Raw genomic sequence first — 24,535 nt, 5'->3', positions numbered from 1 at the left:
AGTACCTGAAGTCTTTGTAGCTCTAATTTTGCTGACTGTCATTTATAGTACCTAGTTTGTTTATGTTTTGTGATATGTGGCTATGAGTTCATGTTCTTGGTACTTTATCTGTGAGAATTCTTAGAAAACTGAGTTGCAGCTGAGACTCCAGAAAAGATTTGTGCTTCCTGACATACAGGTGGCCAATAGGCACATGAAAAGATGTTCATCATTGCTAATTATTAGAGAAATGCAAATCAAAACTATGATGAGGTACCACATCACACCGGCCAGAATGGCCATTGTAAAAAGAAGTCTACAAATAATCAATGTTGGAGAGGGTGTGGAGAAAAGGCAACCCTCTTACACTGTTGGTGGGAATGTAAATTGGTGCAGCTACTCTGGAAAATAGTATGGAGGTTCCTCAAAAATCTAAAAATAAAGTTGCCATATGATCCAGCAATCCCACTCCTGGACATATACCTAGATAAAACTATAATTCGAAAAGATATATGCACCCCCATGTTCATAGCAGCACTATTTACAATAGCCAAGATATGAAAACAACCTAAATGTCCATCAACAGAAGAATGGATAAAGAAGATGTGATATATATATATATATACACACACACACACAATGGAATATTGCTCATCCATAAAAAGAATGAAATAATGCCTTTTGCAGCAACATGGATGGACCACTAAGTGAAGTAAGTCAGAAAGAGAAAGATAAATACCATATGATATCACTTATATGTGGAATCTAAAATACAACACAAATGAACATATCCTGAGGTTTGCCTCCCTCTTAGGACTTGCCATTTTTTAATAAAACAGTATGTACCATTCTGCCTCAGCTATGTTCTACTTTGCATTTAGCAATAAAGCTTTGGGAGAGATTTCTAAATTTGTATCCTGTTCCTCAACCTGTGTTCAATTTTGTGTGACATAGGAGACCTTTGTGCCAGTCTCAGAGTCAAAACTGCTGTTCAGTATTGGTACACATTTTAAGGACATCCAGGAGAACCACCGGGCCTCTGGGACTACATACTCTCCCTCGTACAAGGTCGTGGTGCAAAGTTCTTGGCAGATTTCACATACTCTTCTGGCCAATAAAGCATTTCTGGGCTATTTCTTTCCACATTTATTCTGTGATCCAGATCGCAGGCACCTTTTGTTTTCAGGCTGGCAAAAAACCTGGGCATAAAAAAAGAAAATCAGAAAAGTCAAGGGTTACCAAAGAAATAAGAAGCAGTGATAAACAGTTAGAGGGAGACATTTACAGACCTTCTGAAAGATGGAGAGCCTAGCAAATTCCACTTCTTAACTTCTCCAAGCTCATAATTCATGCTTGTATCCTTACATAGAAAGCCCTTCACTGCTTTCTAGGCTTAAAAGAAGTTGGGATGCTGAAGAGCTTGTTCTTGGGTTGCTGTCACATGGATGGTTTTGACTAGGCTCAATGGCAAAAGTGAAAGCTTTCAGTTGTTTTGTGTAGCTTTGTGTTACAAAAATTAAGGTAATTAAAAAAAATCATAATTAATTTAATATGGTTGTTTCTCCATGGGGAAAAATTGGTGCCAGGCCAGGAAAGGTTATTCTGGAATTAAGTAGGAAACTTGCACACAAAATGTGCAAATGTGCCTCATGCTAAGGCAAATATAGGGTCTCCCTTGGAGGCATACGAAGTTTTGATTTTATCTTCTGTTTATTTCTCTGGCATAGCTGGTGCTATGTTGATGGCCAATAGACATGAATGCGGAACTACCCTGAGGTGGGATGTTTCAGTCCATAGCATGCTTACCTCGATTCTCCTTCATTTCTCTTCTCTGGTTCAGTCAAGTTCATAGAAGCATTATCTACTGGAAAAGGAAGTTAAAACAATCTAGGTTCTCTCCAAAAAAAAGCAAGACTTAAAATATTTGTTAAAGGGTGGACGGAGGGGAGTAAGTACATCTACCTCACTCATCACAATCATCTTCCCATCCTCCTGGCCTCTTCCTCCCTCTCTCCTCATCCTCCAACCCCATACTCTCTTCTTGAGCTACACGCGCACCCATTGCCAGCCCTCCATCACCTTGTAGATTTAGGTAAAACATCCTCCCTCAGCGTTTGAATGATAAGCTTTGGTAAGTAAATGAACACATTCATCAGATTTATGGGTACCAAATGAATATTTTTGTACATTCCAACATGGCCAAATGCACCTAACTGGTTGTTAATCAATATAGCTGCAAAATAACATATTCTCCTGTCCGCCTCCCCAAATTTCAAGAGGAAGAAAAAAGCAAGAGTGGAAGCAAAGCATACACAGGCATAGTTTGGCAGCTTAAAAAAGGGCTTAAAAAGTTTTAGGTGAACCTTGGCTTTTGTCTCTCAGCCCTCAGGGGAAAATGTGAGCTTGTTGCCTCATTGAAAAAATATCATAGCCCTTGACAGGCTGGATTCTTTGATCCTCCAATGTTATAGTGATTTCTCCAGTGCCCTCCTACACCCCATCCCTCCTCACCCCCCACCTTACTGGGGCTTTGTAACCTGATGCTCCATAAAGAGCATTTCCACAAAAGCATTAAGACATGTCCCCACATAATATTAAACCTGTCCCCCGAATGCCCTCCTCCTCCCAAGCACAGTCCCCCCCCCCCACCATGAGGCTGGGCTGGCAGGAGAAACTGGCTCAGCTGTTTCAAATTAGGGGCAATGGGAGGCTTCCTTGTAATATATGACTTAATCAGGGGTCTCTGAAGGAAACAGTCCAAACTGAGTCTGGAAATGACCCGAAATTGGATTTCATAAACCTCCTTTGGCTTTGGAGCTGGGAAGGAATTGGAGTCTCTCATAGGTGTGTTATATGTTATCATTAGTAGATGGATAGCTGTCCTTGGACGCCCAGAGGAATGAAGTATGCTGTGTGGTCGTTGTGTATTATTAGAAAAAATACAGGATGCCTAGTTAAGTTTGATTCAGATAAATAATATTTTTTTAGTATCAATGTCCCAAACATTGCATGGCAACCATAGTGTTATTGATGTTATTGTGCTATAGTCTTATAGTGTTATTGCAATAATTTCCGGGAGTGAAGGAGCCATGGTATTCTTGATATTACCTCCTTCCTACTAAGGTGAGACTCAAACTTCTGTAAGGCTCCATCTGAAAACGTTGGGTCATTTTTTTTTCTATTGGTCCATGGTTTCTCCTTAAGTCTAGTTTCCCGTCACTCTTACTCAGGTGAGGAGCTAAAGTTAGCCTCATGAGTAAGAAGGAAATTGCCGCCTATAGGCACCCCCCCCCCCCATAAACCAGAAGCTGAATGCTTAAAATGTTGTCACTATATACGTACAGATGGCCAATAAGCACATGAAAAGATGCTCAACATCGCTAATTATTAGAAAAATGCAAACCAAAACTACAATAAGGTACCACCTCACACCAGTCAGAATGGCCATCATTAAAATGTCTACAAATGACAAATTCTGGAGAGGGTGTGGAGAAAAGGGAGCCCTCTTACGCTGTTGGTGGGAATGTAAATTGATGCAGCCATTATGGAAAACAGTATGGAGGCTCCACAAAAAACTAAACATAGAGTTGCCATATGACCCAGCAATCCCAGTCCTGGGCATATACCCAGACAAAACTATAATTTGAAAAGATACATGCACCCCAATGTTCATAGCAGCACTATTTACAATAGCCAAGACATGGAAACAACCTACATGTCCATCGACAGACGAATGGATAAAGAAGGTGTGGTGTATATATAATATATATATATATAAAACAGAATATTACTCAGCCATAAAAAAGCATGAAATAATGCCATTTGCAGCAACATGGATGGACCTAGAGATTATCATACTAAGTGAAGTAAGTCAGAAAGAGAAAGACAAATACCATATAATATCACTTATATGTGGAATTTAAAATACAACACAAATGAACATATCTACGAAACAGAAACAGATTCACAGACATAGAGAACAGACTTGTGGTTGCCAAGGGGATGGGGGGGTAAGGGAGGGATGGACTGGAAGTTTGGGATTAGCAATGCAAACTATTATATGTAGAATGGATAAACAACAAGGTCCTACTCTATAGCACAAAGAAGTATATTCAATATCCTGTGATAAACCATAATGGAAAAGAATATGAAAAAGAATGTATATATACGTATAACTGAATCACTTTGCTATACAGCAGAAGTTAACACAACATTGTAAGTCAACTATACTTCAGTAAAATAAATTTTTAACAATGTTGTCATTATATGCATCAGTTATATATCGTACAGCTTTATTACCCTACTAGTTGTATTACTTGATGTTACTCAGATGAGTCATTACCATTGCCCGTCATCAAATAAAAAATAGAAACATACGAAAGGAACATTTGAGTTGCTATCATTTCCTCTAATGGTAATAATTTAGACATTTTTGTCATATTTTTCAACTTTGTAGCAAAGCTGCATTATAAATTACATTTGTCATTGTAGTTTGAAGCTCACAGAAAAATGCCTTATGAGAAAGGAGGTAGAGATGTCAGAGCTGCTTTATCATAATATTGAGAAAGAAGTCAGAAGGCTTAGGGAGCAGACAATGTTAGAATAGATTTATTATGAGACTCGAGAATCTGCCACTCGACTATATTCCCTGGGAGGACTCGGAGTATACTCTTCTCACGAAGTGTAGAAGGATAGCATTGCGGGGTGGGCATCCGTGTTTTTGAGCTTGTGGTAAATGGTGGTACATGCTCCCATGGTCCTAGAGAACCCTTGGAAAGGCATAGTCCTGGGACCCCAACATCCCCGTTTCTCCCAAACCAAATCACTCCAACAGCAAAGCCCAGCTTCCTCTTGCATGTATGCCACCCCAAAATGGTTATGGCAGTGGTAATACTCCTGATTATCCTGCCTAAGGATACTTCCTCTGTCAGGTGGCAGAGTCCTGCTAGGAGGTGTACACCCAAAAGGGAAACTTTTGATCACCCCAGACAGAGATATAGCTAGTGGACAAAACAGGAGGAAAAAAACTCAGTATTCAAAGTTTATTAGATTGGGTAAAGGAATAGGAAGCCCCAAAGCATCCCTCCTGTCAGTTAGGAAGACCAGGGCATCTGAGGATTAAAGAGATTTCTCAAGAAATACAATAGGAAATGAGGGTGGGGTTACAAACAGTAAACAGAAAGAAACACTGTGACAGTGAAAAATTAGGTAAGATTTGCAAGAGCCAACACTGAGGAAACCAAGAGATAGAATCATGGCACAGAACAAAAAAGACAAAGAAGAGCTTGGTTAGAAGGACCAACTCCACACGGAAGATACAATAAGAAAACACAAGAGAGGAAATTATTCCAATGGTGCAGGCAACCTGCTTGCCCGGAAAGTTCATAAGGAAATGGTAGATATATTAACATCATCAACACAGGAGGCAAAAACAAAGTTAGGTAGCAATAAGGAATGTGATGGCATGAGTCAAAGAGGGAAAGAAAGGGATTAATAATTAAAAAGGAAAATTAAGCAGGCAAAGATACAGACTTTAAATTTTTATTTTTATTTATTCCTGTTCCCACATTTTATTGTATTTCCCTGGCAGACATCCCACACTCTGGTAAGTCTGGGGGAAGGGGAGGGGTTGGCAGAAAAATGTTGCTTTGGGGATTTGAATCTTATTACTTGGTGCTGTTAGTGTTGGGCAGACATTTATAAAAATTACATGCTGTAGTGGCAGGTCATTTTTTTAAAAAAAAAGAATCCTGAGCTTCAAATTTAGGACAAAGGTGAGGGTTTAAAAGAAATAAAGGGAAATAAGATGAAGGCAAAGGGAAGGTGGGATGCCGGGGTGGGGGGGGGGGCGGCAGTTGGCTTGGAGGGAGCTGGAAAACCTGCCAGTGACCAGGAAGAGAGGAACCCAGCTGCCAGATCCCTGATGGACGAGAGACATTTACTTCCTGGAACTTGTCTTTTTGGCTGTTTACTTCCGTGGGGATTTTCCCTTGAATTGACACTAGTAGCCAGAAGCTTAGACAGAATCATTGGAATTGGGTTTGGAGGTTAGATACCGTCACGATTAGCTCTGCTTTTCACGCTTTTATGACTATTTTTAATCTCTCTCTTTGTTTGCTCTCATCTGCTCAGGAAAAGTTTAGCACATCTCACTTCCCCCATGTGGGTCCCCTCCCCCCCATCCTCTTCTGTCCTTTGCTCTTCACCTTCTTTGTGAGAGGACCAGAGGCATATTAGGGCGACACCTGTCTGAGGTCTGGGATCTGACTTCCGGCATTGCTCCTACATTGGTTCTGTCTCCTGGGATGGGATCTGACATCCCACTGAGAACCTCACGGCCGGGACCACAGCTGCCTCTGCGGCAGCTCCTCAGCTTCTTGCTCCTCAGGAGGACGGCGTCCTTCCTCCGAGCCAGGCACTCCAGACTTGCCTTCCTTTTCCTTCTTGCTGCAACTTTGTAGGGCCATTTTCTAAAAACATTCACCAGAGGGGAGAAGGAATGTTTCCTTACAGGTGCCTATTTCCCCAAGTGACTTTTGTTAAAAGGCCGCCTGGGAGAATATTTACAATCTAAATGGTCTACAGAGTTTGCCTCACCATGTGGTATCCTCTTTAGCTAAGAGCTCTCTGGGGCCGGGTCGGGGAGGTAGAGGCAGCCCACACAGGGCTCCCTCCCCAGCACTGCCTAGCCTGGCCCCTGTCTCCACAGACTGCCTTGCCGCCTCTGAAAAGCAGATTCTGTAAAGTGATATTTTCTCCTCTTCTAATCTCAGAAAAGTTGTCAGACTGGTTCTGAGCCTCCCCATAGGCACTGTTCTTTGCTACAAAATGTGATGTGTGGTGCTGGGTTTAATCATGAAACTAGTGTATTTAGGACCACTGAAAAAGATTTTCACAGGGAAGTGTCTTTGAAATGATTCTCAGTTGCTCAGTGTCTTGCTTCAGTTCTGTTCTCCTTTTTAGCTTGTGTGCATTTTTTGCTATTTCTTCAGCGTGGTACAGACCAGAGAAGCATTTTCCTCGGTAGCATCCTTGTGTATATCTCTTTTAACTATGTTCTTGGGACTCAGGCGGCGTTTTACTTCAAAATTCCCTCATACGCCTGGACTTGGAGAGATACAGACTAGACTCATATTTCCTGTATTAAAATACTTGCACAAAAACACTGTTCTTTCTAGTTTATCAAACAAGCTAATGTGTCTCCCGAGAATTTTGAGTTCAGACATGAAAAACTCTGTGAACCTTTTTGTGTGTGAATCATTTGAGCTTTGGACGGGTTTCCTCATGGGGAGATATGATTGCATAAAATATTCTACTTCTACCTAAAATGTTTCAGGAGATGATCTTTCAGCAAAGACTGTTAGTTTTACAATGGATAAGCAGTGTTTGAGAAAATAAACTCTGCATGAACAAAAAGCTTTCAGCTTCTTGCATACATTCTGTCTTCTCACAAGACCAAAGAGCTCTCATGAGTTCCTGAAATTTGAACCTCAAAGATTCAACTAATTGATCTATTCCTGTTTCTACATTTTATTCCCAGTGGCCATTTTCACACCCATCCCATTTAGGAGACCTGGAAAACTCAGGAGATATTTTCGGCCTGTCAGGACACACTTTTTTTTTCTTTAACTTTTAAAAAAGAGCCATTGACTCTCTCTATTTTTTTTTTTTTTTTTAAACTTTGCACCAACCAGTCCAACTCTTCATCTTGTTGAATCACCCCAGGGGACTTAAGCTCTGAAACCCAATTCCCCTCAAGCAAAGATATTTCATAGGCTTTTAGAAGTGGAAAGGATCCGAGAATTGTTCGTCTCACCCATTTCAACAGTTTCAACACAGGAAAGGATCCAGGGAGAGGGAGAAGGAATCCCACAAGAGAGGGGAAACTACACAGAAACAAAAGATTGTTTCAACCTTCAGATTCCACATACCTTCCACTGTGGAGCTCCATAAAATAGCCTACATCACAGGGACAAGAAAGAGTGGGGTGGTGAGGGCTAAAGATTTCACTTTCAGTTTGGGTTGAAAATGAAGCAAGTGTTTCCCTACAACCCATTTCTTTAGCTTTCAGACAGTCTAGAGTGTCTTGCCTTTGAGGCCGCATCTGAGATGAGCTGAGTGCGATTTCCACTGCCTGCGGCCTACAACTTCATCTCTGGCTCCTACCATCTGGCCCAATTTCAGCTTCTCTCCAATTCCTGCCCTCCTCCCCCACCTCCTGGGAAGACTCTGTTGCCTGATCTTTATTGCTCTTTTCCCACACTCCATTATACAGAGTGGCATCAGCCTCTGAATTTATTTATTAGGACTCAGGTCTACGATATACAACCCCACGCTTCAGTCGTAGAAAGTCAGCACCCAAGAGGAAGGGCCAGAGGCTTGCAAAACAGCCAACCCTCTGGAGGCCCCTCGGAGCCAAACTGGTTTTTCAATACTTCACACTCACAATCCCACAGTCCAGACGGGCAGCCACAAACCTTGTGGGGGAGTGCATTTGCAAGTGGCAACCTTATACCCACATGTCTGGCCTTCGCTTGGGACACTAGCTCTATTTTTAAAAATTAGCATTTTGCCTAATAAGCTTAACCTTAGTCATTGATGTTCCCATTCAATACATTTAAGCGTGGTACAGACTTAGATTGTGTATTTTTAAAAAAAAAAACAACAACAGATAATACAGGTAATACATTTACATTGTGCATAACTCAAAATGATATTAAAAATATATGCGTTGAGAAGTCTCACTCCCACCTCTGACCCTGGTACCCATCCCCACCCCCTGTGTGTAACCACTTGTATTAGTCTTTTACATATCCTTTATTTTCACTTTTCCACCTGTTTTTTATTTTATTTATTTATTTATTTATTTATTTATTTATTTTGCGGTACGCGGGCCTCTCACTGTTGTGGCCTCTCCCGTTGCGGAGCACAGGCTCCGGACGCGCAGGCTCCGCGGCCATGGCTCATGGGCCCAGCCGCTCCGCGGCATGTGGGATCTTCCAGGACCGGGGCACAAACCTGTGTCCCCTGCATCGGCAGGCGGATTCTCAACCGCTGCGCCACCAGGGAAGCCCTACTTGTCTATTTTTAATTAAATTTTTTTACTGGGTAAAGTTGACATGTAACATTGTGTAAGCTTAGGGTGTAGAGCATGGTGTTGCTTTGATATATTTATATATCGTAATATGGTTGCCATTGTAATGATATTTATCACATTACATACTTGTAGTACAGTATTATTGTCTATATTCCATATACCGCATGTTAGATCTCTATGGCTTATTTAGTACTTGTTACGAGTTTGTACCATTAAACACCATCAATCTTATCCCTGTGCCCCACCTCCCCTGGTAACAACCATTTTACACTGTTTGTTAGTTTACAGGTTTGACTTTTTTAGGTTCCACATACAAGTGATATCATACAGTACTTGTGTTTCTGTCTGACTTATCTTGCTTAGCGTAATGTGCTCAAGGTTCATCCATTTAGTTACAAATGACAAGATTTCCTTCTTTCTCACGGCTGAGTAATATTCCATTGTGTGTATGTACTACCTCTTTCTTATCCATTCATCCATTGATGGGCATTTGAGTTGGTTCCATATCTTGGCTATTGTGAATAATGCTGCGATAAACATGGGAGTGTATGTATCTCCTGTTTTCATCTCTTTTGGGTATATACCCAGAAGTGGAATTGCTGGATCATATGGTAGCTCTATTTTTAATTTTTTGAGGAACCTCCCTATCGTTTTCCACGGTGGTTGGACTAATTTATATTCCTACCAACAGTGTGTAAGTCCCCTTTCACTATAGCCTCGCCAGCCCCTGTTGTGTCTTGTCTTCTTGATGATAGCCATTTTAACAGTGGTGAGGTAACATCTCATTGTGGTTTTCAGTTGCATTTCCCTAGATTTTTCTTGTATTTGATGACTTTGACGGTTTTGAGGAGTGTGCTGGGTTGTGTATTTTGTAGAATATCCCTCAGTTGGAGTTTGTCTGATTTTTTTCTCATGATTAGGCTGAGTGGAAGACCACAGAGCTGTACTACTATTCTCATCACATCATATCAGCGGGTACATGCTGTCAACATGACATTACTGTTGAGGTTGACCTTGATCACCTGGCTGGGGTGATGTTTGCCAGGTTTCTCCATTGGGAATTTACCTTCCACCCCCTCCCTCCTTTTCATACTCAGCTCTTTGGAAGCAAGTCCCTAAGTGCAGCCTGCAATGTGGGGTGGGGAATACAGTGTTCCTTAGTCCGTGTTTGGTGTAAATTGGCAGGGCCCCTGGGAATGCCAAACCTCGTGCTAAGGCTGTTCCTCCAGTGGAGGCTCCAAAGTCAGACTTTCTCACCTCCTGACAGGCTCATGCATTCTCAGAGGCAACTCATACACTTACCAGGTTGCCGGGCTTTCACTCTATCGTTCGAATCGTGCTTTTATAGCGACCCCTCGGCATCAAAATCCGCTTTTACGAAGGTGAATCCCACGGCACTCTGGCGCTAGGGAAATGCTCTCTGCGTTAAATTTCAGTGAATTTGCACTGGACTTTGGTTTGATCTGAGTCCTGAAAAAGAATGTGTGGCTCACAGGACAGTCAGTGTTTGGGCGGCTTGATGCACACGGGCTTGTAATGGCATGTGTGTTTTGTCGTCCTAGCTCTGGAACTTCCTGTTGGGAAATAAAACTCTTTGAACTTATTTCTGTTTTACCACACTGTGGGCTTGGGAAGTTCATTCTCCCGGGACCTCAGCATTGTCACCTGCCAAGTGGAGAGGGCAACATGAGGCCCCAGCAGAGCATCGTGCTAAACACTTCATAACCAGGATTGCACGGACTAAAGATGGGCAGCTCTTGGTGTCAGAGGTGATGGGCTACGAAGACATTGGGGCACAGAAGTCCTCCTCTGTCCCTTGGGAAGGGTTCAAAGGGTGAGGTGCCTGGGGGTGTGATAGCACTCATGAGCTCTCCGAGGTTCTGGGGGAGACAGCTCTGCTTGCGCATGAGCAAGTATTGTCTGCCCTGTTACTGCAGCAGTAACATGGAAACTCCTCTTTTTTCAGCGAGCTTATAAAAATGAACAAGGCAAAAGCAAAACAACATACTCTGGTGGAAATGTATATTCTCGAAAAATATAAATATAATCACAGGAATGGGGTGTTTTTATTTTTTATACTTATTGTTTTTTGGTTGTGTTGCAAGGCTTGAGGGATCTTACTTCCCCGACCAGGGACTGAACCCGGGGCCATGGCAGTGAAAGCGCTGAGTCCTAACTACCAGACTGCTAGGGAGCTCCCAGGAATGGGAGTGTTTTAATGAGAAGCAAATTACCTACATCAACCAATGTGGCTTATAGAACTGACTGACAAAACGAAAATCATCTACCAAATCCTGGAAGGCCCTTTAAGACCCTGCTAAAGGCTCACCTCTGTTCCAGCGCAGTCTTGACTGTAGGTGAATTACACCGTGTCAGATTCTCAGTACTCACTAGCTCTTTCAACCAACAAGCATTTATTGGCCTCCACTCTAAGCCAGGTACTGTATTAGTTATTCATCCTAAAAAGAATGAAAAATATTGTTCTAAGTGTCAGCACTACCTTCGTGACTCATTAAAAATCTTTTAAATACATTTTTCCAGGACCAAAATATACATCTTCAAGCCAAAGATTATATTATTTCTTGGCCACACCCTTCATCAAGTCATCTTTTCTCTTCCACACTCTGCCCTGGCCCCAAAGGGAGTTAGGAGAGGAAAGTATCTGCGGGATGTTGTGGGTCAATTAAATAGAAAGGATGTGACAACTTGATGTGGGTTTGTGATGTTTCAATTGGTTTATGCCCGGCTGGGGTGACAGATTTGTATGGGGCAATGGCATCATACTCCTCTTGCTTTCCTTAATCACAAAAATGTGCCAGAAAACTGGATGTTGTGGATAGACTGTGGAATTACGTGGTTCCCACAAAGCATGGTGTCTGGCAGTGATTGGCAGACGATGGTTGTCACTGATGCTTCTGAGTTCTCTGAAGTTCTCTCTTGTGAGGCAAACAGCTGAGCTTTTGGTCATTCCTGATAAAGGCCTAAATATTATACCCAGGGCTTGTCTTGTCCTGTATGCTGAGTGAGCCGTTGACTGATAATGAGAGAAGTCCCCTACCCAAGAATATTCTATCAGCCTCCACCCCAGCACCTCCTACTACCATCATCCCCTCCCACCAACAAATCTTTCTCAGATACCCTTGGCTGCCTCCACTAGTCTTTTAGCAGTGAACTATACATTCACTGAGGTGGGTGGTGCTTTGGTCCATCATTAGCCATTAGCAGACTAAATGTGTTTATTGGATTAATTTAGCCCCCTCTGCAAGGCCCAGATAGATTAAGGGGACAAAAGATTTTTTTTGATGACAGAGAAGAAAAATCTAGAACAACAACAACAACAGTCTAGATTGATTGGCAGCATGGAACACTGGTTGATCATGTGGCTCTAAGAGTCTGACTTCAGCCCTTCTGTTATGATCTTCCAGTTTCATAACTTCTTACTGCTTCAGTTTCTCCATTTGTACAAGAGGAATGATAACAATAAGAGATTCTTATTCAGACATGATGGGGCACAGAAGTCGTCCTCTGTCCCCTGGGAAGGGTTCACAGGGCGAGATGCCTGGGGGTGTGATACCACTCATGGGCTCTCCGAGGTTCTGCGGGAGACCGCTCTGCCTGCGCGTGAGCAGGTATTGTCTGCCTTGTAAGATTGGGGTTGTGAGGATTAAGTGAGAACAGTTTTAGAGGAGTGCATGGGAATGCCTGGCAAACAGCAAATGCTTAATAAATATGACATCTTGGAGAGGGACTTGAGCAACCAGCTGTTAGCATGAGGGCCCTGGGAACCCTGGGAACATGGAGGGGAAGAAGAAACATCCCAGAGTAAAACATGTTCCAAAAATAAGACTCACATTCATTTTGCTAGGAACTCGTTTCTATCCCCAAGTGCGGATCTCATAAACTCTTCTTCTCAACCCTCCCTCCAATACCTTCCAAGATTCCATCCACAATCAACAAAGGGATTATCAGCTCCAATTTCTGGGGAGAGTATCGTTTTACCCTTAAACCAGAAGAAGGGGGACTCCCTGCATTTTCTGCCTCAGGGGTCAAGTGTCGTCAAGTTTTCCATTCGTTTGATAGGGATCATGCCCGCACCCGGTTGCTGCAGTAGCTTAGGTGACAAGTACAATAATTCGGTAATTTGACTGTTGAACCTTCAGGAGACAAGAATTGCTTGAGTCCAGCATAGGCACAAGGACAGACACAAGGTCAAAAGTTGAAGCTTAGAAGACAGAGAGAAAAGCAATCTTTTCAAGTCTAGACAGCATATTAACAGAAGGGCTTAATATGTTGCTCTGTTTATAGGAGGTTTTTGCTGACAGCAGTGAACATGAGCCCTTTTTTCTCCCCATTCTGCAAGTTCCCTTCTGCTGTGTCGTTATAGCCACCTCTTCCCGTGAGCCCATGGAGGACTGGCAATCAGAAGCTATGGCTGGGGTCTGCAGGGCAGGGGGAAACAGGAAGGGGAAAAACAACTGGAGGGTTGATATTTTGGGGGTTGAAGGTGAATTCATCACATCAGTCTACTAGCAGCTCACAGCTATATTTTAGTCTTCGCATGATTTTTTTCTAGAAATGTTATAATAGTAAACGAGAGAATAGGCAGGTCATCAAACATTTTCTAGATGCATTTTTATTTTCCTAAGGAAGGCAATTTGGGAAAGATACTTTCTCTCATTTTTAATCATTTTTTTTAAATTATAAAATGACTTCGGTTAGAGTATTGGGCAGTAGCTGATGGGAATATAAATTCATTTCAACTTTCTGGAAAGTATTTTGGCAGTATATAATAAAAAGTCATCAAAAAGGGTACATCCTTGACACAGAAATTCCATTGCTAGGATTTTATACTATGGGAATAGTAGTATAAATATTTATGTGACAGAATGTTCCTCACAGAATTATTTAGAGTAGCCCCCCAAATGGAAATTATCTAAACACTCTGAAATAGGGGATGGGTTAGAAAGAATACAATGTGAATGCCAAACAGCCACTCAAAACCTTCCTTAGAGAAGTATTTAATAGCAGTGAGACGTAAGGCAGTGCTTCACATCACAGGCTTCAGAGGCCTTGAATTTGAGCTGCTATATGAAGGTAGTGATACCAACCTCACAGGGGTATTAGAAGGACAACGGAGGTAAAGAAGATAAAAATGAGATCAATGTATGATGATGATGTCATTGTTGGGTAAAAAAGCAGATTTCATTGATTAGCTCTGGTAGTTTTCTGGTAGCATCTTTAGGATTCTCTGTGTATAGTATCATGTCACCTGCAAACAGTGACAGCTTGACTTCTTCAAAAAGCAGATTTCAAAACAGAATGGCCAGTAAAGTAACAATGTATCATTCATTTAACTATTATATATATATATGCACGGCTTTACTACATGCATGTCTTTAATATGTATATACATATATAGTACATTATATGTGCATATATGTATGTGTGTATGTATATGATATGCCTAGAAAAAAGACTGGAAGGATATACACAAAATGTTAAAAGTAACTAGCTCTGGGTAGTGAAATTACAGGTGGATTTAATTTTTTTATTTTTCTGTATTCTTCAAAGTTTTAAATCCTGAATTTATATGGCTTTTGTCATCAGGAAATTTCATACCACCAGGAGTAAAATCCACCATTTAACTCTGATATTAAAAATGCTAAATCTGTTCTCTATGAAGAACAAGAATCTGCAAGGGGCGGGGTGTGGGGAGTAAAGCGCACCCTACAACGAAGCTCTTTAACCTGGAGAGGGACCGCAGGAAAGACTTGACCTCTCAGGAGGCGTCCAGTTATTGGAACAAAGTTCCGCTGTAGTCAGAGACCAGAGCTGTGGAGCTGGCCTGTCATTGTTCACCTGAGGCACCTGAATGGGTAAGCAGGTTTCTCATAATTTGTGTATTGGGTTCTGGTTACGTAAGCCACTAGCTGTTTGTGTAAATGGCTCTTTTACCCTGGTCTGAATTGGACGGAGTCTGTTTGATAGAGCAGCTTATATAACCGAAATCTGAGACTGAAGGAAGGATTTGGCCCGGACTGTTGATTGCATGGGAGGGTGGGTTGGAGAGGAAGCTTCCAGAGCAAGAGGCTCTTATTTTGAGGCAGTGAATTAGAGTAAATTGTTCCCCGCACTCCACTTAACCACATTAACACAGTGGGATCTAGCCCATCGATAGAAATGGGTTCTATTCCTTCTTCTGCGGAGGGAACAGGGCTGTTTCTCTCCAAGGATCAAGCAAGGTTAAGACGTGCATGCACGGACGCCGGTGGAAATGTCACGTTTAATAGTCATTCCACGGCCTGTGTCCCATTGACATTCCAACCCCCTTCTGTTTTTTAAAGCTCAAAAACATTTTCCTAACGGTTTTGGGAGGGTGGGATTTTATTTTTGCAAGAGTGGGTGTGTTTGTTGCCTTTTTTCCTTCTTTGAAAACTAGTTCAATTTTTTTCCTTTTTCCCTTCCTGAATTTTAATGGGCCTGAAAGTTGGAGTCTGCCAGAATTTGAACATTCAGAAAAGAAAGGTACAAGATCTTCCTCTCTCGAAAGCCAGGCTAGCGTGCATTTTCCAGGCCTTTCTCCCACACCCACTCAGCTTAAACCACGGAGGCTGCGTGGCGCTGGCCAAGGACTCCACTGTAAGCGCATATGCTTCCTGTTTTGTCTTTCACCTCATCTGGACCCTGGGGTAGACTCAATTCTCATCTCTGAGACTCTGTTATTTCAGTCTTTGGTCTCAATGTCACTCAATCAGGAAAATGCTAATTCCTCAGCAGGGAGAGGAAAGTCATAACTCTCTTCTTAGCTTTATATTAAATCCCCCAGAATCCCCCAAACAAGTAGCCCAACCCACTTTTTTTTTTTTTTTTTTTTTTTTGCGGTACGCGGGCCTCTCACTGTTGTGGCCTCTTCCGTTGTGGAGCACAGGCTCCCGACGCGCAGGCTTAGCGGCCATGGCTCACGGGCCCAGCCGCTCCGCGGCATGTGGGATCTTCCCCGACCTGGGCACGAACCCGTGTCCCCTGCATCGGCAGGCGGACTCTCAACCACTGCGCCACCTGGGAAGCCCAGCCCAACCCTCTTACCTCTATTTCTCCATCTGTAAAGGGAAGAACTGTGAAGTGTGTTTAAGTCCTCATACCAGCAATCCCTGAAAGCCATCTGGGCTCAATTTAGGTTGTGCCTCATTATCTCAAAAGGTGTAGAGAGAGTATCAGATCATCTAAATGGCATTCATCTTAATCAATACTTGTAAGTCAAATGTGTATCGATCCATATTTAGAACAGAAGTGTATACTCACAGGCGCAGAGTAGATATATGTAATCTCTGACCACCCCCGTACACTCAGTGATTGCCAGTGGGATCCCCTCTTACCTCCTAGTTACTTCTCTGTCCCTGCCTCCACCAAAGGGACTCCCTTTTTATTCAGAACCCCACCTCCATGAAGGACTTGTCCAAATTTCATACCAGAGGGATGACAGTCTTTTAGCATAGTTCTTACAGCAGTGTGAATCACTAATATGATTAATCCTGCCGAGGAGAGTTGCTAATTTTTATTCTAGGATGTCCTCTATTGTAAGATCTACCACCAATTTATTAATAGCTTTAAGGGGAGGAAGGAAAAACTACTACATGAATTGTATACAGTAACAGGGAGATACATCTCAAGTTCAGGGGAGGAAAATGCACAAGACATTGAGAGATCTGCAAAGAGGGCATTTGTTCACTGTGGTTAAATAGGCGTGTAGACTCGAGGGAATTGCCTGGATAAGATCCCTGCACCACAGTCGGCTGTGTGACCTTGGGCAAGTGACAACCTCTCTGTGTCTCAGTTTCTTTGATCATAAAATGGGGATACTAGTGCCAGTCACACAGAGTTATTGCAAGGATTGAAGTATTTAATACACGCAAAGTGCTTAGAACAGTACTTGGTAACCAATCAACAAATATTAGAGTAATTGTTAATCCAGATGAATCTTTATTTTTCCTGTTCCAAACAAATCTGACGCAATATAGAGAACTTCTCCCCAGAAAAAAAAATACAAAACCTGTGCAGACACACAAAATTTATATACAAGCTCTGGGGTTTTCAAGGCTCTGTGAAGTCCATTCATATTCCTCATCCACTTGGTGGAATCTAGAGGGATCCACCCGGGGCAGCACAAGCATGGGCTTTGGAGTCAGGCCGACTTGGGTTTTAAGCCTGCCAGCCGCTGACTAGCAGTGTGGCCATGGGCAAGTTCTGTGACCTCTTTACATCACATCTCCTCACTTATAAAATGGGCGTAACAACAGTACCTGCTCTGTGGACTTAGCCCATCGATAGAAAGGGATTCTACATGATAAACTGTGGTAACGCTGGCGGGGGCAGGAGAGGGGGAACAAAGAAATCCTGCCGTTTTCTGGGAATGGAGATTGTCCCTTTGCTCCCAGTCTATTTCCAGACACTTCCCCTTTTACAAAAGAGCTGGGAATGGGCAATCTGGTACCACAATTCTGGAAAATGTGCCCTATAATATGAATTATGGGAAGAGTAACAACAACAAAAATTAAATAGTGAAGTGACATGTTTCCAAATATTTAAGAAATTGTTACTTTACTAAAAGAGCCTAAATAAATATTCCTAAAGTGACAGTGAAATCTGGTAGGAAGATCCCAGAACTTGCTCCCAGGAGCTGCTTTTTAATCCCTCCCCAGCCTTAGAGACCATGAATGGTGATATCCCTGCTCAAGCTCTCCCCCTGCCCCTGACATCAGTTTTGAACACCAGGAGCCTGGTGCATTTTAAGACTTTTCTAAATGTCCATAGGATCCAGCTTTCAGCTGGTAATGTTTATCCACGTACCACATATGTTTGTTTTTTTAAAAAAAGGACATAAGGAAATACACTGAAATGTTAATAGTAGAGATATAGGTTATTTTAATTTTCTTCTCTACATTTTCTTCACTTTCGATAATTTGTTTTGTAATAAGTATGCATCATTTAAATAATTAATTCAACAATTAGACATTTGTCTATATGAAAGGTACTCCGCTAGGTGCTGAGAATACAGCATCCATTATCTCTTGATGTCTACAGTCTAGAAGGGAATAAGACATTAAATAAGTAATTACACGAATAATTCATTGCTTCCAATGGCAGTAGGCCCAATAGTGAAGTCTAGGGGACTATGAAATCAAGAGGGACTTGACCTAAGCTAGGGTCTGGGAAGGCTTCCCTGAATAAATAATATTAAAACTGAAATCTGAAGCGGGGAGGGGAGTAGGAAAGAAAGAGGAGAATATTCCAGGTGTAGAGATTAGCATGTGCAAAGACCCTGAGGCTTGGTGAGTTCAAGAAGCTAAAGGGAGGCCAGAGTGGTTACAGCTTGGGGTAAGGAAGAAATTCAGCTAAGGCAAGGGCAGCAACAAGCAGGCCTCAGAGATCATGTTAATGGTCTTTGCATCTGATTTTAAGAGGAGATAGAAAGCCAGGGTTTTAAGCAGAATAGTAACAAATAGCTATTTCCATTCTGGAATTTTTTTTTTTTTAAAGAAAAATAACAACAAAGGTATTTCAAATCATTTGTTATGTATAGTTTAGGAGTTCTTGGATTTAGATTTTTTAAGGCCAATTCAATAGACTCACCCTATATATGAAAATATTGGGTAAAAGTGTTTTTACCCAGTATTGAAACGTTAGCTTCCTTTTTACAGGGAGCCTGGGACAGTGACAGGGCCTCAACACTGCAGCCCGGGTCCCCTGTCAGTCCAAGGCCACGGGGCATGCCCTGGCACAACAGTGGCAGATGATGAAAGCCGGGCAGCAAAGCACCCTTCTTCCCACCACCCTGGGGAGTTGAGGCAGGAGGCAGCCCGTGAGCATTCTGTCAAGAAACCTCCATGTGCCATGGAAACGCAAAACGATGCAATTCCCAGACCCGCTGCGGTCAAAACACAGCTGGATAAATGACAGCATCTAGAACCTGACAAATTGTGAGAGTGTTTTTCTGCTCAGGAGTGCAGGGCTGGGTCACTGCCGTGCCAATTAACTGCAGTTAGAGTTCAGGGGATGATCGCAGGGACCTCCAAAAATGTACATCCGGAAACGCTGTCTTAGTGATGTGAACACACCAGCTCGGAGTCTACATGTGTTGCGACGCTTTTGAGTTTAGTTAAAATAATGGTTTAAACCACAGTGCTCTATCATCTCAGGAAATCACGGTATTGGAAGTAATTCACCACTTGGCCGCTGAATAACAGATGAGATGCTTCCAGCCAATCCTCCTCTCTAGGGTTCCTAAATCAGCTGGGCATGTCCTGACCTCCAGGTTATTTGAAGGGCAGGGGAAGCTGCCAAAACCCACCCTCGCTCCTGGAGGAACTCAAAGCTTTAGTGGGCTTTGGAGCCCGGTAACCGGCATCTGGTAGTCAACCTTTTCCTGTAATGAGGAGGTATTAAATATTCACATCAGGAATTGGGACTTTTGCAGGCCCTGAACTGGTCTTCCAACCTGTTACCTATTATGCTGCACACTTTATATACCCCCGAATACGACAAGAAGAAACTTGCGAGTGTTCTATAAAACCTGCCACTGACATCAGGGTGGGTCTTCGAGGCTTATGGTTATTCTAATAAAAGCAAGGAATGTGTAACAGGCTGTAGCCAGCAGACCACCAACCACTTTATCGTTGAAGCACAAAAGAAAACCTCTGGTAAACCTACCGTACCTGCCTCGCAGCGTGTGGCTGTTTCTTAACCCTTGAAGACTCTGTTACACGCCTAACTTAAGACGACATCTGTATGTTTCTGGTTTCCCTCCCTATGACGAGTCTGCTAAGTTACACGCTTAGACAAGAAATACCTATTGATGGAGTGGTTATGAATTACAGATTGGAGGTTACAAATCAATTCAGGATTTTTAAAATATAAATTCAAACTAGATCTGTGAAGCCAGCTTTTCCTCAGACAGCATAAGCAGATGGGCAGCCAGGCGGCCCTATGATAGGTATGAAGGAGGTCTTCTATGGCCCCAGAATCCTTTCTTGATCTCTTCCTTTTTCCGTGGTTACCCTCACGCTCAGGAACTCAGTGTCCTATCCCTACCAAAGCGCAAACATGGAAAAGGAACTGTATCAGCAGGGGAATAGCAGGAAACTCTCAAAATAGTTATTAACTGAGGAGAATGAAATGAAGTTGCTATTTAGTCAAGCATAGGCTGGTAAAGGGCATCGGTGAGAGGTTGGGGGGGCACTCAGGGACTCTTACCGGCAGTGAGCTACTCCCACCCCAAAACCAAGGGGCCGGGGTGGTGGAGCCCTTATGAGAATCTGGCAGGAGCTTCAGCAAGAGAATCTGGTGGGGCTGCCTACAGCAGCCGGCCTCCTGGGGGCACAGAATAGGCCAGGCAAGGGCAGGTAATCCATCTGGAGGGGCAAAAGAAATCCAGACCCGGCACAGGATCTGACATCAGATTATGCAATCTACTACCTTGCTCAGATTCTTTAGCACCCCAAACCTAATAAGTATGAAAGAAAAGTTAGCGGTCGTGTGGGTACCTTATTTTTAATCCTTGTCCTAAAGGGTTTTCCAGCATCAGTGAGCAGATGCGGAAGGGGGGAAAGAAGGAGCTGTCTCTGTTTCCAAAATCACACCCAGTAGTGGCCTCTGATCTTGAGGACGCTCAGGGATGAGAGGGAGCTTCCAGAGGAGACCGGATACACCTGGTGCACTAGGCCTTCCACCCTCCCAAAGCGCTGTCATCCACTGGACAAGTGTGGGATGCACTACGACGTATCTGCCTTGAAAAGGATTCCCCCATTAAGCTTATTTAGGAGTCATGAAGCCATGCCCCTCATCTCCATCCTGCACTTTTTACCAAGCCTCCTCAAAAACTTTCCTGCTTCTGTCTTGCTCCCTCCAAGCCACAGTCCTCCGCATAATCATCAAAATATTCTATCTTAAAAAAAAAAAATCCCCTGGACTTCCCTGGTGGTCCAGTGGTGAAGACTCCGCGCTTCCAGTCCTTCCACTGCAGGGGCCGCGTGTTTGATCCCTGATTAGGGAACTAAGATCCTGCGTGCCGCGTGTTGCGGCCAAAAAAAAAAGCCTGCTTAAAATCCTGCCACGACTCCATATTACCTACAGTGTAGACTGCAAACCCCATGGTGGACTCCCAGGTGCTTCCGCAGCCTCACCTCTTTTCAAGTCTCCTCCTTGCCCTTCAGGTACCAGCCACGTCAGTACTTTTGCTCGTGTCATCCAAGATGCGTGAGCTCCTTTTCTGGGTCTTCTGCCCCTATCGTCTACCTGCCCGACTCCTACTGGTTGTTTTGAGAAGTGTCTCAGGAGTAAGACCTCCAGGCTGAGATGCAAAGATGCTATCACCCTGACCACCCTCCATCACAGCACTCCCACATCACACTGAAATGTCCCAGCTTGCCACTGGCACTGGGAGCACCATGAGGGCAGAGACTGTGTCTTATTCACGAATTCATCCTCCTAATGCAGCACCCAGCAAGAGCTGCCATTAGAAACTATTTGATGAACTAAACTAAATGATGACTTGCCAGAAAGAAAGCGCTCCTCCAAAGCAAAGTTCCCTGGGCATTAGATTTTTTTAAAAAGCATTATAGGAGGGGCTTCCCTGGTGGCGCAGTGGTTGAGAGTCCGCCTGCCGATGCAGGGGACACGGGTTCGTGCCCTGGTCCGGGAAGATCCCACGTGCCGCGGAGCGGCTGGGCCCGTGAGCCATGGCCGCTGAGTCTGCACGTCCGGAGCCTGTGCTCCGCAACGGGAGAGGCCACAACAGTGAGAGGCCCGTGTACCGCAAAAAAAAAAAAAAAAAAAAAAAGCATTATAAGAGTACAACCTGTATAGGTATTTAATTACTGTTGCTAGATCTCTCTCTATATTCCATGAATACCTCAGACCCTTAAGAATTGATTTAAATGAAAAAACAATTTTGAAAGCGGATTGATTAAAGAATGTTTTGGTGGAATAATTGGAAAGAATAGAAGAATAAACCATAGAACATCTGACTCAGGGAGGCTTTAAAACACCCTCTAGTAGAAGAAGTAAAGTGACACAGTTACCTGAAGACAATAGTAGAGATCATTTGGAAGCGCCAGGCTTGATAGACTGACCTCCATGTTCCCATGGGTCATATTCTTTCTATAATTCTAAAGTGGCTTTAAAATACAGGTAATCAACTGCTCAGAGGAGACGTAATCACTCAGTGTCTATCGCTTCACAATTGTGTAGCTACAGGATTAGATCGTGTAGATTGGGATCTGTTTCTAAGAAATGGGAGCGCTAAATGAAGTGGGTCAAACATACCTCACTTCTCACAAGCTATAGCCTCTGGCAACATTATTTATCCTCTAAAGTCAATATACTGTAGATATCTTTATCTTCCTGTTGTTCTCTAGGGCTCCTGGAATGGTGGGTTGGACCCTATCTAGACGGCAGCTTCATCCATTCAACGGGAGATCACCCACTGGAGTTACTGGAAAATGTCCATTTTTACATTCAGCATGTTATCTCAACCATCAAAATAATCTGGAGTTGGTTTATTTTTTGGAAAACTATTTGCTGCAAACCAAAAAACTGTCAGTCATAAAAAGGATGTTAACGATAGAGAGACCTCAGCAGTGTAAACAAAGCAAAGATATTGGCTGGCGTCATGCAACCTGTAGAGGGCGCAGTGGAGGCCCGGAGTTTGTTGGCTCATGGCTCTCAAGCTACAGAGCAGCTCACCAACACCGAAACCATTGGCACCGTCTGGGGGTCTAAACAAGGAGAGTCCATGGGGTCAAAAAGAGCAAGCACATACCTCAGAAATTCCAGCTCCTTTTGACAAGTATCCGATGCTGGGACTCAAAATTGACACCAAATTATTCATTAAAGGCCCCCTACACACACCACCACCACCACCCTTGCAACACAATATTTTCTTCCCCGCCCCCTTGAGTGTGAAGTTGAAACTAAGTGAATTCAGTGGCAATTGGAAACCCCAGCATTACAAAGCAGTGTATTTCATCATATACGGTTTAGTCTAATTCTGGATAAACCACGTCTCCCCACTTTTGTCTCCAGCTGAAGAGGCATCAGTGGCGCCTGCAGCCTCTTCTGCACAGCTGCTTCTCCACCGACAATTGCTGCTCAGACACAGGGCCCTTCTCCAGAAGTTGATGGTAGAATCGGGGAGCAGAGGGAACAGTCGTCCACCCAAACACAAACTCCAAATATGAGAAAGCGTCTGTTGTGCAATTTTTTTTTCGAGTGCTAAAAATCTTTTATTGGATTACTTTGTAAAATAACTTATATAAAGTCATGCTTGTAACGTTCTTGCCTCTTGTGGTCTTAGATTTCACACCAAAGAAGATTGAGGGCTAAGAGTACCATTACAAGAAGAAACATGAGGGAGGCAGATGCTCAGAGAGTCGGAATTCATGCCTCCATTTGAGATACAAAGAGAAAATATAGGCCTGAGAGCTCCTTGGAAGGCGAGATAAGAGAAACTATAGATGAGGGATCTCTGTCACATCATAGAAGGATATCTGCCCATATTCATAGTCCAGGAAAACTCCAACTCTGCATTTGCTCTCTCAAGGAACCCCTTTTTAAAGGGGGAAAGGCCCAGAAAGTATAATCAGTTCCCATGATGGATCCTTGAATAAGACCTTATCTCCGGAAGCACTTCTGCTGGCCGAGCTTCCGTGTACGCCCAGCCGCCACTGTGTTGCCTTTTCCACGCCCACCCCCCAGTAGGTGCCGCCGTGAGGGGAAGCTCTCCACACCCAATATGGTGGCACTCAAGTCACATCTCTCTGGGTGACCGGCTACCTCCTGCTGCACATTTCTGAGTCTCACGCTTCTCAGATCCTCAGATAAGACCAGACAGGGATGAGCTGTTTTAGGGTCCAAAGTTATAGGGCTTTGCAGCACGTTTAGCATTTTGCTCATTCCTGTTATTTGGCATAAACTCAGGTCTGTGATTCGGGCGGGCTCTAGACACTGAAGCAGTAGTGACTCTCTCCTTTCCAAAGAATACCTTGCATTCTGGAGTGACGCTGAGGCAGATTGCCCACATTTCTTCTCTAGCTCTGCAGTGATTTTTGGAGGCTGCATATCTGTTCAGAGAGCTGACTTCACTCTCCCTCAGTTTACTCATGTTCTCTCTCCCCAAACAGTTCCGTCTCTGTAGTATTTCCTGGAACTTCTCCTTCAACTTTGTGGCAAACTCCGTCAGTTGGTTCTGATTGGCTTCTCTCAGGTTCAGGTTGAATCTGCAACCTTGCAGGCTCTGGAAGTTCACTTTGTTTTCTTCAATCATCAGTCGGAACCTTATCCTATATTCAGACTCAATCATCACTTTAAAATTCTGCTCTTCCTCCTGCATCATCACCATTCTTCCTTGCTCATCAGCCAATATGCTTTTTGTTACTTCAAGTTCCTCCTTCAATGTGTTCAATA

At 43.3% G+C, this 24,535-nt stretch overlaps 1 long non-coding RNA gene across 1 annotated transcript in view; it reads left to right on the top strand.

Moving 5' to 3' along the window:
* Positions 1-23,406, top strand: part of LOC137222600 (uncharacterized) — a 121,140-nt gene extending 97,734 nt beyond the window's left edge. The window contains exon 5 of the long non-coding RNA XR_010942512.1: positions 22,489-23,406. This is a non-coding gene — a long non-coding RNA (uncharacterized lncRNA). The remainder of the gene's footprint in view (positions 1-22,488) is intronic.
* Positions 23,407-24,535: the final 1,129 nt, after the last annotated feature.

This window comes from Pseudorca crassidens, chromosome 1 (genome assembly GCF_039906515.1).
Source record: "Pseudorca crassidens isolate mPseCra1 chromosome 1, mPseCra1.hap1, whole genome shotgun sequence".
Taxonomy (NCBI): Eukaryota; Metazoa; Chordata; class Mammalia; order Artiodactyla; family Delphinidae; genus Pseudorca; species Pseudorca crassidens.
Note: the sequence above shows the minus strand (reverse complement) of the source record. Positions and strands in the feature narration are given on the sequence as shown.